Here is an 18,547-nt window from a genome sequence, read left to right on the forward strand (position 1 = left end):
AACTTACCTGCACATTGTGCACATGTACCATAAAACCTAAAGTATAATAATAATAATAATAATAATAAAAGAAAAAAAATAAAAAGAAAAAAAGAAAAAAAGAAAAAAAAAAGATTCTTATATAAGCTTCATTAGACTTAGTATTCACCAAGCCTCCATATTAGCTAATGTATAAAATGAATAAAGTTCCATCTCAAGTTTCACTCTCAAGGCCATAGCATTAGGAAGCCCCCTGACCCTTTACTGAAGGAAACAGTTATTTCTGGGATTTCTGAGGTGCAAGCATATTTTAAGACAATATTTCTCCAAATACAAAAGTTGTTTGCTGTTAAAAGCTCCATGTCACTTTTATCTGATGAACTGTACTACATCTTCATATTTCATTCCACCTTCAATTAAAGCTAGGGCAACTAGCAACTGGAGCTCACCCAAAACCTACAACACAGTGAATTGCAATACAACAACCAGGATCTTCACGAAATTTATTTTTCATAAGTTTTAACCAGTTATCAATTATCTGGCTGGATGGTGCTGTACCATCATCAAAAGGCCAGTCCGGAACCTGGATGCTTTCCTTCTCCAAAAGAGCAATGTTGTAAGTTGCTTTTCATACTCTTACTATGGTGGTAACTCCATTCTGCTTAAGTTCCTGTAAGAATCTATTAAAGTAGGTATTGGTTGGGTGGTGTGTAATAAGAAATCTCACATTTTTGTATGCAGTGTCCACAGAAGCAGGGAGGTTCGTTCTAGCCATGTTGATGTAATTTTTAAAAAAAAAGACAGGAATGATATAAAGTGACATAAATCTACTTCAAAATACTCCAGTTAAAATTTTCAGTGAGTTGAATATGAAGTTAGGAGTAGTAGGAAATAAAAGGAGCCTCCAATAAAAAACATCATTATTTCGATACAGTCACACTGAATCAATGGACAATAAATGCACTCAGCTTTACCCTTATCCCAGTCTGAATGCTTGTAAAATGTTTTGACATTCAATTCAGCTACTCAGTGTCCAGGTTTTTCATTCTTATAGGAAGTTCTCAAATATTAAGGAATTTCTAGAGTTCAGTAGTCCGCACAGGGGAAAGTGTGTCACCAAGCAGGTCCATTACTACCTGAGCCCCGAAGTCGCCTTAAGCGGCATATGTCACAAGCCTACACTTTAGTTATTAGAATGAAGGGCAAAGGACAAACCTGGCCACCAATCATGGGGATCCTGGCCAAGTGGACTAAAAGGGGTGGGCTGGGGGTAATGCAGCAGCCAGGTATGTCACAAAGAGCCAGTGGCCACCCACATGCCAGAGCTATTCATTTTCTGGAAATGTTTCATAAATTAGTCCACACATTAGTGCCAGACAACACTTCTAATGCACAGATCATGTTTCATAATAGACGATCATTAAAGGACAGTTCCCTTTCTTCCTATAAACAACAGACAAAAAGTGATATTAGAGGTTGCCCTGAATTAACATTATAATTTAATCATCATTTGACAACAGAATAATTGGTTGTGATATGGATTTTTCCTTTGGCACACCTCTTAGGTGGGTACTCTGCTCCAGGCTGACTTAGAAATCATTTAGTCATTTCCTTCATTTGCTACAAAACTGAATTGTTTTAGGTGGGTGCGGTGGTGTGTCTGTAGTCCCAGCTACTTGGGAGGCCGGAGGATTGCTTGAGCCTGGGAGTTCAAGACCAGCCTGGGGACATAGCAAGACCTCTCTTTAACACCACCACCAAAACCCCCCTGATGTGTTTTATATCCAGCCTCCCCAGGCATTTCAAATCAATTTCCCTACATACAAGCATAATATGGTTTTTAAGATTTAAAAATAAAAAGTACTAAAAAGAAAGAATAAAAGAGAAGAATGAAAACAAGTCCACCAGTCTACGGGAGCTCTAAAAATCAATCCCAATACATTCTAAAAGTATTTATTTCTATTCTGGGTGAGAAGGAAGTTAGGGTGTGTCTGGGAAAGGAATTGTGGAGAGGACGTAAGAACAGCTTTGACTCCCTGTATCCTGTAGTGAGGTTAGGACAAGAGAATGAAATGACCACTGTATTTTCCTAAAAATCCAAAGGTTCGAATGACTCTTCACCATTTTAAACAACACGGGATAAGGAAGTTTGTGTGGTAAAAGAGATGATAGAAAAGGAGTATATAATGTTATATATGTGTAAAATGATAACATTATACTTATCTTCTGGGAGTGGATAAGAAAATAATGCATATCTATATGACTATAGTCATATTCTTTATTCAAGAACATGATGAAGCAACAGGGTGTGTAATTCAAAATTACACTATAACTGCCATAACACAGCATGATTAATTTCTGTAATTCATTGTTACTGGAAAATTGCAAATTCCATGATTTGTATTCATAAATAAAACTATATGCACACACACATGAAAACACAAACACTACTTTCATTAGATTACATGTATCATGAAGGCTGGGTGAGGTGGCTCATCCCTGTAATCCCAGAACAACACTTTGGGAGGCTGAGGTGGGTGGATTGCTTGAGTTCAGGAGCAGGAGTTTGAGACCAGCCTGGGCAATATAGTGAAAAGTTGTCTCAAAAAAAAAAAAAAAAATTAGCTGGGCATGGTAACGTGCATCTGTAGTCACAACCACTCAGAAGGCTTAGATGGGAGGATTGCTTGGGCGCGGGAGGTCTAGGCTGCAGTGCGTCATGATTTCACCACTGCACTCCAGCCTAAGCAACAGAGTGAGACCCTGTCTTGAAAAAAACAAAAAAGAAAAAGATTACATGTATCATGAATGAGCTTTGCATCTGCAAAGATATATACCATGTATTTTGTTCTCTGAAATGACATATCCAAGTTAGCAACAATTAAAAGTAGACTACTTATGAAGTCATTTGTCGTATTTATTTATATTTTCTCTATAAATACATTTCTTTCCCTATTCCATATATTTTATTTTATTTTTTGAGACAGGGTCTCATACTGTCTCCCAGGCTGGAGTGCAGTAGCATGATCACAGCTCACTGCAGCCTCAACCTCCTGGGCTCAAGCAATCCTCCTGCCTCAGCCTCCTGCATAGCTGGCACCACAGGTGTATGCCACCACACACAGCTAATTTTGTTTTTAATTTTTGTAGAGCCAGGGTCTTGCCATCTTGCCCGGGCTGATCTCAAACTCCTGGGCTCAAGTGATCCTCCCACCTTGGCCTCACAAAGTGCTGAGATCCCAAGTGCAGGGATTACAGACATGAGCCACCATGTCTGGCCTTCATGTATTTTGAATACAAATCCAGAAAAAATATTTACCTTGCAAAATTCTATTTTATTAATATATTTTATGAAAACATGTTCACTGTCAGACACAGGACAAGTACCTTCCCAACTCCTGACTGAAACTCCATGAAAGGAGAAAAAATATATGCATTAAAATAATATATTTATAACAGTCAAACAGTGTCATTAATGGATATGTATGTATGGAGACCAAGGGGGTATTTCTGTACTAACTCAATACATATTTATTAATGATCTCCTATCTGTTAGGCATATAAATATTAGTAAAATCTAGACCTAGTCTGTAAGAAGCTTGGTATCTACAGGAAAGGCATGCATATATAAAACTAATTTTTAAAAAATGAAAGACATTAAACGCATAGTAGGAACAAACTTGGGCTCAGTGGAGGGAATAAATAATTCTGACTAGCCTATGAGGAGGGATGCTAGAATAAGTTTTTTCAGAGGTGACATTTAAGCATGCATACATTGATCTTTCACCATTTTAATCACAATATAAGTCTCTGCAATAACAATTTACTATGTATGTTTTCATCATGGGAAGTGCCCACAAAACAAGTTGGCCATAAAGCATCAATTTAAAAGGAAGCAAAAATTGGTAAAGAATGAAACGTCATGCAAGTCGGACTGAAATATAGCTATGGAGAAAGTGGAAAAATAATTAGCTCAATAACTACTCCTTGATGCTCCAGGAAAATAAAAGAAAGCTAAAAGGCTTCTAAAATAAAATATAACATGCTATCTGGAAAGATTCATCAGCCAAACTACTTAATGTTAACTTTTTAAAAAAATCAATTACTCTTAAAAAAAACTAACACCTATTCAAGGCGTTCCTAAAGAATAAAATTGGATTCTTTATATAAGACATTTTAAATATGAGAGATGTTATAAGATATATTGTACTTGACAAAGATAACCGTAAGCTCAGTAGATATTTTATTCTTGAAATTTTGAGTTATTTTGATATTTTAATCTTGATTCATGAGGAATAAAGGCTGTATCATCTTACCAAATAAAAAGTTGTTAAGAAAAATAATCAGCTTAAATGAACAGTTTTCTTCTTTTTCTACATAACTAGATTATTTTATAAATTGCTAGATGTTTTTGACATCAAAAAAAGATAATTTTTCACATGAAATATTAAGCTCTAACCTAGCTTGTGATTAAGGATTTTTTATTTGTAAAACATGTTATTAAATATGTTCTAAAATTACACATTTTATTCCCATTTTATAAATGCAATATTATTATAAATGCAAACTTACCATTTGTGGAGTTTATCTGTAACAAATGTCATGTATGAACATAAACTCTGAAAGCTGAAATAAGAGTAAACAGTTTTATCTGGATCATGGAAAAGGGGCCAATGATAGGTTTTTTTTAAAAGCTGTCAGTTTAATCATTTGATTCTACCTTGCCATATAATCTTTTCAAGAATAAAAAAACGTAAAAAATAATGAAAGTTCTCTACAAAAATAAAAAAAAAATTTTTAAAAGAACAAACAAAAAAATTAAAAACGTAAAGTTTTGTGATGCATCATTTTCTTGTAATTTTACCATATCAGGAGAAATATTGCTTTTAAATGAGAATGGAGTCTCAATATAATGGGAGAAGAAAAAAAAAATCGAGGAAGGAGCAAAATAACCAGAGGAGAATAGGGAGAAAACAGAAGAGGATGAGGATAGATTTGGAGAAACTCCTTTTCTCCATTTCTCTTGAGTCCTTGTGGGTGGATAAAAAGAAATGTCAGGAGCAAACTTACTGCCAAATAATGCCCCGTGTTAAAACAACAGAAATTAACATTCTCTGGCTTTGTAATATAAATGGATCCCTTTGCCGCCATGATTTTTAAAAGGTTTGCACAATAGACAGCTTGTCACCTGACTGTTGCACTAATACTGTGATGGAATATGCATACACAAAACAAGGAATGCAAAAATAATTAATTACTAAACCAGGACCACCATTAATATTCACATAGTAAAATCTGCTTTGTTCTTTGAAAGGCAAAATCAATTAAAGTGCCTGGCATTCATTTGAATTTAATGAGGGTAGAGTTGGTTTAAAACTTTTCTGGGAACATATGTTAGGGATATCTTTGGTCCAAGCATTTATATTTTAGACCATTACAATATTAATAAAAAATTACATGGTACTTAGAGTTATTGATAAAATAATACATGCTATCTCTCCAACAAGTTTGTCTACCTGGGCAAAATAAAATAAAATAAAATAAAATAAATACATATATATATATATATATGTAAACAGTGAGTTAATACATCATCATGCCTCTTCCCTTTATATGACAGTTTCAAAGCTTACATAAAACTTAGAATCTTGAAATGCATAATACTTCATACTTCTTAGGAACATTAAAAACTTGCACTTATTTTTAACAACAATAAGGTATAATTGTCATTAAATAAACTGCATAGATTTAATTGGTACAATTTAATAAAAGTTAAAATATGTACCCACTCATGAAACCATCAAGGTAATTACATATAATCATCCCCAAAAGTTTTATCATGGCTCTTTATAATCCCTCCTTTGAATTCTTAAAGCCACCCTATTTCTAAGCAACCATTAAATTGCTTTACACCGTTAAATATTAATTTGAATGTTCCGGAATTTCATATAAGTAGAATTATATAATATCTACCCTTCGTTGTCAGATTTCACTTAGAATGATTGTTTGGAGATTCATTTATGTTTTAGTATGTACTGTGAGTTGAATTTTATCCTCCAAAAAGATACATTGAAGTCCTCATCCCCATACCTCAGAATGTGACCTTATTTGTAATAGGGTTGCTGCAGATTTATATGGGTTGGATTTGTGTCCCCATCAAATCTCTTGCTGAACTGTAATTCCCAGTGTCAGAGGTGGGGCCTGGTGGGAGGTGATTCAATCATGGGGTCGTAGTTCTCATGAATGGTTTAGCACCATCTCCCCATGGGTACTGTATAATCAGTGAGTTCTCATGAAATTTGATTGTTTAAAAGTGTACCGCATCTCCCTCTTCTCTCTTGCTCCTTCTCCAGCCATGTAAAGTGCTGCTATCCCTTTGCCTTATTCCATGATTGTAAGTTTTCCTGAGGCCTCCCCAGAAGTTGAACAGATGCCAGCATCATGCTTCCTGTACAGCCGATGGAACTGTGAGCCAATTAAACCTCTTTTCTTTATAAATGTCCCAGTCTCGGATATTTCTTTATAGCAATGCAAGAACAAACTAATACACAGATGTAATTATTTAAGATGAGGTCATACTGGAGGGGGCTTGAACCTTAATACATGATGACTAGAGTCCTTATAAGAAAAGGAAAAGAGACACAAAGACACACAGGAGAGAAAGATACCATGTGATGGCAGAGGTTGAGATTGAAGTGCTGCAGCTGCAAAGTGGGACTTAATCCCATATGACTGGTGTCCTTAAAGAAAGGGACAATTTAGACACAGACACAGACATGCACAGAGAGAAGACTATGTGAAATCACACACAGGAAAAAGTTGAGTTGAGAAGGGATTCTCCCCAGCAGGTTTCTGGGGCAGCATGACCCTATCGACACCTTGATTTCAGACTTCTAGCCTCCAGAACTCTGAGACAGTAAGTTTCTGTTTTTTAAGTCATCCAGTTTGTGGTACTTTGTTGTTATAGCAGCCCTAAGAACCGAATACAGCATGTAACATAATATCTTTCCGTTTTGTGGATATATCACAATTTATTTATCCATTCACCTGTTGGTGGGCATTTGGATTTTTTCCAGGTATGTGCCCGGTAGTAGTGCTACATCATAGAATACATTCAACCTTAAATTAATTAAGTATTGACAGATTTATATCCAGATTTGCAATAGTCAGTATACCCAATAGTAGGACACAAGGGCTCCTATTTCTCACATCTGCACCAATTCTTGCAATTTGCTACTTCTTCTTACTTCCCAATGTAAAGTATTACGTACTTGTTATTTCACTACATTTTAAAATTACCAATGAATTTGATGATCTCTTCATATATTTATCCACCTCTTGGTTATCCTCTTTGCTAAACTATTTATATTCTCTGTTTATATTGTTATTGGTTTTAGGTATTGTAAGTATCTTTTCCTCATCTTTTATCTGTCTGTTAAATTTATTTTGGGGGTCCGTTATCAGGAAAAAAAACCCTTTTTATGATGCAATCAAAGCAGTCCCTTTCTGGTCTTCTTGACTGATGTTTTTGATCGTTATTTAAGAAGTTCTCTCCCAACCTTAGGTAACACATATATTCTTTTAAATTGTTTTCTACTTACCTTATTCTTGTCTTTCACAGGTAGCATTCTAAACCATTTGGAAGTCAACATTTTATTTTTGCAGGGATCAGGTTTTTCTCTATATACCAAACAGGTTTTCCTAGCACCATTTATTAAACAGTCTGAGACTGACCATGTTAGAGTCAAATGTTATCTATTGATTTCAGGGCTCTTGTTTATCTTTCTCTGTGAGGTCACACATCACCCAGGAAATCTAAAATTGTAGCATTTAGTTCTTAATACAGTGTTTCTCAAACTCCTGTAAGCAAGCGAATACTGATTCATACTTTATCATATTTGAGAGACAATGACAGAAATCCATGTTTTCTATATTGCTATAAAAATTGCTATAAAAACTAAATTGTCATATATTAATGTATTCCAATCTATTTCTGTCTATTCCTGAGGCAACAGTTACAAAGGAATATGCTATTCCTTTGTAACTGTTACTAGTAGTTTAATATCTGGGGAGAAATTCTCTCTTCATTTCTATTTTGTAATTTTCCCCTGGAAATTTTTCTATCTTAATTTTTCTATAACATTTTTCAATTATTTTTAATTAATAAAAGTAAACCTGTTATAAATTGTAATGAATTTATAGATTAATATGGGAGAAATTGACAATCAATATTGAATCTTCCCATATAAGAAAATAGTTTCCATTTATGCAAAGCTCCTATGTATGCTTCAGAAGAGATTATAGTTTACGAATAAACTATAATACCATATGAATAAACCATTCTAGTCTATTCATAAAGACTCTGAATAGACTCATAAACTAGTCTATTCATATAGACTCTGCATATTTTCTATAAAATTCACATTACCATTTGAAAGCTGGCTGTAGATTAAGTCTAAATCTTAGTATTTGACCAACTTCCTGTCCTTTAGACACTGGAAATCTATTTATATAATAGTTTGTCAGTAGTAAAATTGCAATACTAAACATGTATATCATAAACAAGTATCCATCTTCGTTACAGAGATCTGGGGTTACCTCAGACTCTGAGCAACAGGACCTAGAATCAACCCCTGGTGTTTTGGTAACGTTCTGATTTCAGATATGTGGAAAAATAAGATGGTATAAGTAACAATAATTTTTATTTAATGACTGTCTCTTCTCCATCAGACTGTTGTTAATTAACACATCTCTTCTGAATGAGAGTCCTGTGAGAGAAAAGATTTAGTAAGAAATCATGAATGTCTAAAATGCCATTTTTCTACATATGTAAACATGAACAACTCTTTTCAGCTTTTCTCAATATTCATCCCTAAGAGTGAGTCATTAGCCACAAGAAAAACCACCTTCCACAGCAATATTGGTTAGCGATCCTAATAGCTACACTGTCATATGGAACTGGAAGGTTTCAAGTGGAAAACTTCCGGGACATACTGGATAAAATTTAAGAATAAAAGTTTTAGGTGATTTCTTTCAGATTTAGTATAAGCTTTCAATAATGTAGTTAAAACCTATTTTATTGACTTGTATTATGAAATATTTATTCCATTTATAATCAATTCTTATTTCATGTTGTAAAATGTTTAATATTTTCTAACACCCATTAACAAAAAGTAATGTGTTAGCTGTCAGATAATAACAAGGGTAATTTTACCACATATTATTTCATTAGAAAGTATAATTTTCAGAAAACTTTACTTTTTAACAATTATGAAAACTTACAATGTACAATATTATATTGATCAGTTCTATATGAACCATCATTGCAACAAAAATAAATCCACAGAACAAATTTTTACCCCTTAAATCTTTGTGGCCACCTACATAAAACGCATGTTCAAATTTCAGTCCATATACATCCAGTATTTTGTTTTTCATACATAGGATAGGGTGTTATGCAAGAATAACTTTCAAAAATTAAAGTTATAAAGTGAACACATGTCAAATATTTATTTAACTCTATAATGTGGGAAATAATGAGGAAAACCACAGGTGGTAAAGCTGGTTCAAAGGAAAATTCAAATGGTTGTTACGTTGTCAGTTTAAGAAAGTCATGATGAAATACATTTGCTAAGTTTGAGGCAAAGCCGTTTAATGTTTTGCTGGAAAAAAAAATTCTATTAGGGTTATTTTTTTGACTTGAAAGAAATCACGTATCTCTATGGATACCATTTATAAGTTAACATGCAACTTCACAGAGCCAAGGCCCTAATAAGTAATAAGTAGTAAAACAAACAAAGTACAATTTCCTGAAGAAACAAATAATCCAAGGTGAATCTTTTAGACATTACTTCAGTATGAAAAAGGAAAACATGCAATGATCAATTTGTCCTATTTCTAAGTTTTTGGTAACTTTCTATTAGCAGAAATCAACAAAATATGTTCAAATATAAAATAGATTAGGACAATATTCAAGAAGTAAACAGAAAAATGTAGACTCTCTTAATGCAAAGATCTTGTTTTTATACTGTTTCAATGAAGGATGATGAATATAAACTCATTATGATATTCAAGTTTTATTTGCCATTACTGAAAAAGTAATGCTATGGTTTAATCTTACATAATAATTTTTACAGGATATCAGAAATTATATTCCTCGCAATAATTTTGCATTATGTTGAAAAATTCTTATAGGGAAGAGGTTAGCAAATAGGTTTGATGGTTTTTCCTGAGACAATCTTTCCTCTGTTCAAATTTCTCCATCAATGTCACCGTATCTATTTTTTATCTTACTGAAATTCAAATACCTAGGAGTCACAGTTCCTTATTCTCTAACACTATAACAAAAGGCACTGGTAAGAGAGTGGGAAGTAAAAAATAATAATAATAAAAAACAGCCTAGGCATCTATTCTCATAGCACTTACAGTCTAAGAAGTAAAATTGATATAAATCAAACAGTCACTTAAATAAAAAATAAAGTTGTGCCCTAGGCATACGGTATGAAGTGTGGGTATATAGAGCCTTGAAAGTGAGAAATAAGGGAAATAAATCTTGAAAGAGTTAGCTGAGATCTAAGAAGGCATCTACTAGGTGAAGACAAGAGAGTCAGTCTTTTGGAGATGTACCTTTTTTTTTTTTTTTTTGTCATTTCAAAAGCCTCCTGGATGAGAAGGAAGACATATGTGTTTGATTTGACTTTTTCTTGCATTTTGTTTGGAATTTTATTGAATATGTGTGCCTGCTAGTTTTATTTTGAAAACTTCAGAGCCACTTAAGTGAAATAAGAGGGACTGGATTCATCCTCTCATGTGAAACAACCAAAAACAGACAATAGTTGGAAGACACAGACATCAGGAAACAAAGAACAGCGATTCCTGAGAGACTGGAAACAAACAAGGGGAAATCTAGGATTTCCAGAGTTTATCCCCTGGAGAGACTTTCCTGGCCACAGCATACCATGTGGAGGGAGAATCCAGGCATGGCATGGCTCTGGAGGCTCTCTGGAATGGAGATGACAATCTAGAAAGACCAACACGGTTATCGTTCTTCAAAAAACATGTCGGAGACAAGAGAGCTGCACAGAGAAAGAACCTTGGAGATCAGCAGAGGGTATCCCTCAAGTATTCTGCTAATTACTGGTCAGCAGATTCATGTAAGAACACACTACCCAAGGCTGGGAAAGAATCACTGAATAAGATTAGAGGGAATGGTGCCTAGTATGCAATCTATGGAGGGCTTGATAAAATTTTATTTTTATTGGCCTGGTACTTAAAGCAGAAGCAGTAAACCCTGTGTTGTGTAAACACAGTGCAAGCTCCAACTTTGTAGGAGCCAAGGGTAGAAAAGTTTCCACCTTTTTATCTTTTTCTTTGTCATTATCCTCATTGCAACCCTCTCTATCTTCTTTTAGAGAAAAAATATGACTTTCTATAAAAATACATATATGGGATATTACTATTCACATTCTTCTGCATCTATTTTATATTTTTGCTACTTAAAAATATATCTTTGAGGTATTTTCCTGGGTCTACATGTTTATATCAACTTTATTCTGTAATTTGTTTAACAGTCTTGTTGAATAGGCTCAGGGTACAAGTTAATATGGTACAAGCATTACCAAGGTGCCTTCATACCTACTTTATGAATTCTCTTCTCTATCTTGTGTTACCAAGACAAACTGGGGTTTGCTTGCCTGGGGCAGCAAGGCCAAACATCTACACTGAAGTTTTCAGTGGGAGAAAGGAGGGCATTTATTTACAAGGCAACAAGCAAGGAGAATAGGGCAGCCCACAATTAAAATCTGACCTCCTCAATGGCTTGCAAGCAAGGGTTTTAAAGACAGGGGAAAACTTCAGAAAAGCAGGAGTTACAGGCAAAATCGTAAATCAATACACAGAGGTTATACATCGGTTTGGCCTAAAAAGACTGGATATCTTGACAGGGAGGCTTTCAGGTCAATATTTGGGGACAACGGAAAAGAATGTTCACTCTGGCTCGTGGGTGTGACTTCCTCCAGGTTCCTCAGGAAGAAATTCAGAAGAAAGAACGGAGGTCAGAGTCCAGTCCTCAGTTCCCCCTTATTTGAGGTCTACATGCCAGTAAATCACTTTGGTTGAGGTCTGGGTTTCTGATAAACAACTCAGGGACATATGTTAAGATGTTATCTAAAGTTTCTACAGGAAACTAAACATCTTGTGACTCTAACTTCTTTGGCTGTTGTTGAGGGTTTCTTGCTCTTTTTCACTTGGATAATATTTATAACTTTTTCTAGTTATTTTCAGATAGTAATAGTAATAATTTTCTTAGACAATGTACCTATCTAATTTGAATAACAAATTGTTCAGAGCAATGAACTCCCAGAGATGAACCTCCAAAGTGCTTTTGTAATCCAGCTTGATTCTTTTTAAGGTGGGAAACCTGGAGAACCGGAGCCTCCCCACCCCCGCAGCCCACTCCATGTCTCACTCTTCTCTCTCTGTCTGTCTCCCACAAACACTTCTTTTCTTAACTAATAATAGTTTCTGACAATTCCAGGAGGAGTGGTTGAGAGTACAGACTTATTCAGCCAGCAATCTCTGGGTTTGGCAGTTGTTCAAAGATAGCTTGTTTTCTCAGTGGGTGATTTTAAGGATTTCTGAGAAATTCACTCACATGATGTGCGTAACGGCTCCTATGTTCCTTGGTGTCTGTTAGGTCACCCAACAGACTCTCCAGACTGGAGCTCCATCTCTCTTTCAGGTAGCTATTTTGGGCCAAGTCCCTGTTAAGATGGCTTCAAGCTATTTTCTATCTCTCTGATCCCATATTGATGCAGGATTTTTTGCTCCTTAGTTCAGCTAAATCTGGGTTCTTGTCACAACCAGGAAAAATTAGGCACATGGACACATTGAAGGGTGAGGAGGACAGAATTTATTAAGTGAAAGTGGAGCTCTCACCAAAGAGAGGGGTCCCGCCAACCAGCTCCCACCTCACAAGCTGAATACCAGGCCACCACACATGAGCTGAAAAGGCCAGGCTCCTCCCCTGCATAAGGCGCAAATTCCTGATGGCTTCACCCTCATTTCCCCAGTGCGCACGCAGGCCCTTAGTCTGAGCCACTCTACATTGATTTATTTCTCTTGCTGTGCATGTGTTAAGGGACGGAATTTTTCACCTGACTTCAGGTGATCCACTCGCCTCAGCCCCCCAAAGTGCTAGGGTTACAGGCATGAGCCACCGTGCCTGGCCAATCTGAGGGCTCTTTAAGAAAATCCTTTTAAATCCCTTATTGCATGACTTTAGCCATGCCAAGTGGTCAATTTTTCTGGAGTTGGAACTTTACCAAAAGTAACCTCACAGGTGAAACCAACAGGACTCACTTACAGTTATGATTTAACCACAAATGTACGAGGTATTTTCAAAGAGGTGGTAAGCAGTTATTGTAAAATCTAGAACCTTTAAAGTAACTCAGAGAAAGGAAAATTTAAGAAAAGAAGTTAGAAGTTGTTCATGGAGGGGAAGAGAATCAGCAAATACCAAAAGTCACACAGATATCAACTCAAAAGTACTCATTTCCATGCCAGGACTGAACCTGGGCCACCATTGTGAAATGGCAGAAACTAAAACCAAGTTCTGCCACGTGGTTACAGGACACACTTCCATGGACGTAAAACAAGATGGAGGCCGGCAGCAAAGTTTATTACTGGCCAACTTGCTGGGCTGACTTCATCAGTGGGCTTATGAGGTCCCAGGCCCGTATCCCATTCCAAGGTACTCATCTTTCTGACGGAACCATACAGACAGACATGCAAAGCACACTGAATTGGCTACAGCCTAAGGCCAACTTTATAAATTCTATCTCATTAGTCAAAACTTTACAGAGAATATAAACAGTGATCCTTATCATTCATTTTACCAGTTTGTACAGAGAGAGAGAGGCCAAAATCTGACGGGTAAAAAAACTTTTACCCTTTTGCCAGCATGTCAGGCTTCTGGGTTCCCTTCCCCTGAGCTCAATTCTAAGCCAATCAGTTTAAGGTTTGGGAAATTAACTTTTCCTGGTTTGGAGGAGGCATCTGAGGGGAACGTCCTGTAGCACAGGGACACGATTCCCCATCTGTGAAGAGAGGACAGAGAAAAAAGGAAAAAAGAAAGCATTTTCAAAGGAGTCTCAGGGGTTCAGGATGCATTAGAAAGGGGTACAGACTGAAGACGAATGGCTACTTCTGGAAAGAGGAGAGCAAGGTCCCTGGTTCCTTCCTCTTCCTAGTGAATACCTGGGGTACGTGAGCGACAGAAAGAAAAAACGTCCTCTTTCCTTCTTCCATCCTTTTATCCCCAAGTCCCAGGAACCTTGACAGGGTGCTGCCCATGAGTGCCAATGTGGCATTCACCCATGTTAAAAGGGGGCTTAAGGGGTGAGATTCTCCACTCTTACCCAGAAGCTGCCTGTAGGGTCCAGCCCCACAAGGTCGGTGGGTTTTCTTCAAGTGTCTGGAGACGAGAGAGTGTAGAAATAAAGACACAAGACAGATAAAAGAAGACAGCTGGGCCCGGGGTACCACCACCACCAAGACGGGGAGACCAGTAGTGGCCCTGAATGCCAGGCTACGCTGATATTTATTGGATACAAAACAAAGGGGCAAGGTAAGGAGTGTGAGCCATCTCCAGTGATAGGTAAGGTCACGTGGGTCATGTGTCCACTGGACGGGGGGCCCTTCCCTGCCTGGCAGCCAAGGCAGAGAGAGAGAGAGAGGAGAGAGAGAGAGACAGCTTACACCATTATTTCTGCTTATCAGAGGCTTTTAGTACTTTCACTAATTTGCTACTACTTTCTAAAAGGCAGAGCCAGGTGTACAGGATGGAACATGAAGGTGGACTAGGAGCGTAACCACTGAAGCACAGCATCACATGGAGATGCTTAGGCCTCTGGATAACTGCGGGCAGGCCTGACATCAGTCAGGCTCTCCACAAGAGGTGGAGGAGTAGAGTCTTCTCTAAACTCCCCCGGGGAAAGGGAGACTCCCTTTCCCGGTCTGCTAAGTAGCGGGTATTTTTCCTTGACACTGACGCTACCACTAGACCACGGTCCACTTGGCAACAGGCGTCTTCCCAGACGCTGGCGTTACCGCTAGACCAAGGAGCCCTCTGGTGGCCCTGTCCGGGCATAACAGAAGGCTGGCACTCTTCTGGTGACTTCTCACTATGTCCCCTCAGCTCTTATCTCTGTATGGCCTGGTTTTTCCTAGGTTATGATTGTAGAGCGAGGATTATTATAATATTGGAATAAAGAGTAATTGCTACAAACTAATGATTAATGATATTCATATATAATCATATCTAAGATCCGTATCTAGTATAACTATTCTTATTTTATATATTTTATTATACTGGAACAGCTCGCGCCCTCAGTCTCTTGCCTCGGCACCTGGGTGGCTTGCTTGCCACAGCTGCCTATCCCCCTGCTCTCAGTAGCCTTTGAGTTCCCTAGACCTCATTTATGCCATGGATACTAGCGTCACCTCTATCCATAAAACAGAAGTCTTTGCTTAATTGGCAGGAATTAGTCATGCTCACCCTCGCCATGCCTTTTAATTTCCGTTGTCATCTGCCTCTGGATTCCTCAGATCCAGTTTTCTATCCTAAGGCTTCAACCTGAAACTTGGAATTGAGTTTGGGATAAAAGAACTGCCTCAAGGAGGTGCATGGACTCATCAAATCCCAGGTACCCCTCACCAGACTGGCTGTAGCCTCGTTATCATAAGCCAAATGCTAAGGTGAAGCTGTGGAATTGTGTTCTTCTCAAACAAGGGAGGGAAAAAGGGTGTCCTATGAATTGGGGTACTGGCCTAACAAGACACCTTCAAAAAGAAAAAAAAAAAAAAAAACCCTCTTGCATAAAAGTTAACTCCTGGCCGGGCGCGGTGGCTCACGCCTGTAATCCCAGCACTTTGAGAGGCCGAGATGGGCGGATCACCTGGTCGGGAGTTTGAGACCAACCTGACCAACATGGCGAAACTCCGTCTCTACTAAAAATACAAAAAATAAGCCAGGTGTGGTGGTGCATGCCTGTAAAGCCAGCTACTCGGGAGGCCAAGGCAGGAGAATCACTTGAACCCGGGAGGCGGAGGTTGCAGTGAACTGAGATCGCGCCATTGCACTCCAGCGTGGGCAACAAGAGCAAAAACTCCGTCTCAAAAAAAAAAAAGTTAACTCCTGACAGGGTGGAGAAAAGAAAAAAAAAACCAGCTAAGTGTAGGGCAGAGAAGATGCCTGGGGCAAGAACCTTATTCTTATGCCACCTGGATTTTTCCAACAGGGAGAGAAACTTTTAATTCCTGCTTCCTCCTTCCTGGGTCAACCAGGGGAGGAAATATTCCATGGCCGCCTGGCAGGAGGGGATGGGGAGCAGGAAACACTGGCTAGCCAGCGGCATGAGGCCTCTGGTCCCCAAGACTGCCCTTGGGCCCAGGCAGCAGCTGTGGCTCAGTCCTGCCAGGCGTGGCCATTGTAAGGCTGCACATACATGCAGCAGACATGGCCATGTGTCCCAGCGGGGAGGGAAGGGGAGAGGGGAGCCACTGCTCACCCATCCATCCCATGTAGCACATGCCTGCAGCTGTTGGGGTGGGGATGGAATGCCCCCAATGTTGTAAAAGAAAAGATGGGTGCCATTACAGCCCCCAAAAAAGAAAGAAATGCCATAGAAAAGACCGGGTTGGACTGAGGCTCATTCCTGACCCCTGAGAGTGACAGGGTGTGGGGGGCAGTTTCCACTGCCTTCAGAAAAAGTCTAAGGATGAGAAGGCCCAGAAATGAAAGTGAAAGAGATTTTGTTTTGTATCTTACTCACCCTTCCTCATGTCCCCATACAGGCCACAAAAATGATGCAAGATTTTTTGCTCTTTAGTTCAGCTAAATCTGGGTTCCTGTCTCACAACCAGGAAAAATTAGGCACACGGACACATTGAAGGGTGAGGAGGATGGAATTTATTAAGCAAAAGGGGAGCTCTCAGCAAAGAGAGGGGTCCTGCTAACCAGCTCCCATCTCACAGATTGAACACCAGGCCACCACACATGAGATGAAGAGGCCAGGCTCCTTCCCTGCATAAGGTGCAAATTTCTGGTGGTTCTACCCCATTCTCCCAGTGCACATGTGGGCCCTTACTCTGAGCCTCTCCACATTGATTTATTTTCCTTACCGCACATGTGTTAAAGGACAGAATTTTTCACTGTGGGCATGTTTTGGCAAGCAGCCTGTACACAATCACCTGGGCAGGCTAGAGGTTCTCCAAGGATCTTTCCCTCTCTGCCTAGGCATTTGGCTATCTCCTGCCTCCATCAATATCAACATACCATTCTGTAGGTGGAAGTGCAGTTTGTTTGTAATATGACCCTGTTTCTCTCTGGATAATTCCACAGCCTTTTAAAAATTCTCAGGTAAGAGTTGAAAGAAACCAAAATATTTCACCCCAAAATACAGTTTCCTGATACAATGAGTATTTTTTGAATTAAAGACCCTTAGTGATCAACAAACACTAGGAGAGATTTTTCTCCTATCTATATAAAGATCTTATGGACCCACAAAGAAGCACAGTTGTTTTTAATTTCCCTGCCTGCTATTATTTATTGCAGAAAAGAAAACCGAAGACTGTAACCACACCTGAATGGACCCTTTCACAAGATAATGTCTGTCTCTCATGCTCATTCAATTTCCAAAGAGACTCATTTTCAAGTTAATCTCTCTTTCCTGCTCTATTCATTCTCCCTAGGAATCATTAGCCCTCAAAAACACCTATATTTCCCATCTTCCCTCTCCCCTCTGAAAAAAGACTATATAAGCTTCTGTATCTCATTGAGGGTTGAGATAATCACTCTGTGATTCTCCCCGTGCACATTAATAAGTTTGTTTGCCATTTTTCTTATTAATCTGCCTTTTGTCTGAGGAAACCTCAGACGGTGAAGGGCAAGTTTTCCCTTGTCACCTACAGAGTCAAACACTGGAACACTCTGTCCCCCAAACTCCAAGGAGCACATTTCAAAATCTCCGACTAGTTTTCTCAAAGCATCTCTCACTAGACTAGCAATGAAAAGCACCATTGTCCCTACCCTCTTTCAAGAGGTATGTGTAACCATGAGATAAGAGGAAGGTGCCAGAGTACTACTGCAAACATCTGCAAATAAATTCTTCCTTTGCCTAACTTCATTTTTTTTTTTTAATTTGAGGCAGAGTCATGCTCTGTCTCCCAGGCTAAAGTGCAGTGGCACAATTTCAACTCACTGCAACCTCCACCTCCAGGTTAATGATTCTCCTGCCTTAGCCTCCCGAGTAGCTGCAATTACAGGAGCATGCCACTATGCCCGGCTAATTTTTGTATTTTTAGTAGTGACGGGGTTTCACCATATTGGCCAGCCTGGTATCAAACTCCTGACCTCAAGTGATCCACTGGCCTCAGCCTCCAAAAGTGCTGGGATTACAGGTGTGAACCACAGCACTTGGCCACCGAACTTCAATTTAAATCTCATTGATAGTCTCAGGTGTAGGCTCAGGTTCACATAAATCTTCTTCATAACGTTTCTTTTTCAGAT

General features: G+C 38.4%; 1 pseudogene; it reads right to left on the reverse strand.

Annotated features, from left to right (window-relative positions):
• Positions 1-206: 206 nt before the first annotated feature.
• Positions 207-754, reverse strand: LOC129024040 (protein tyrosine phosphatase type IVA 1-like; annotated as a pseudogene).
• Positions 755-18,547: the final 17,793 nt, after the last annotated feature.

This window comes from Pongo pygmaeus, chromosome X (genome assembly GCF_028885625.2).
Source record: "Pongo pygmaeus isolate AG05252 chromosome X, NHGRI_mPonPyg2-v2.0_pri, whole genome shotgun sequence".
In the NCBI taxonomy this organism is placed as follows: Eukaryota; Metazoa; Chordata; class Mammalia; order Primates; family Hominidae; genus Pongo; species Pongo pygmaeus.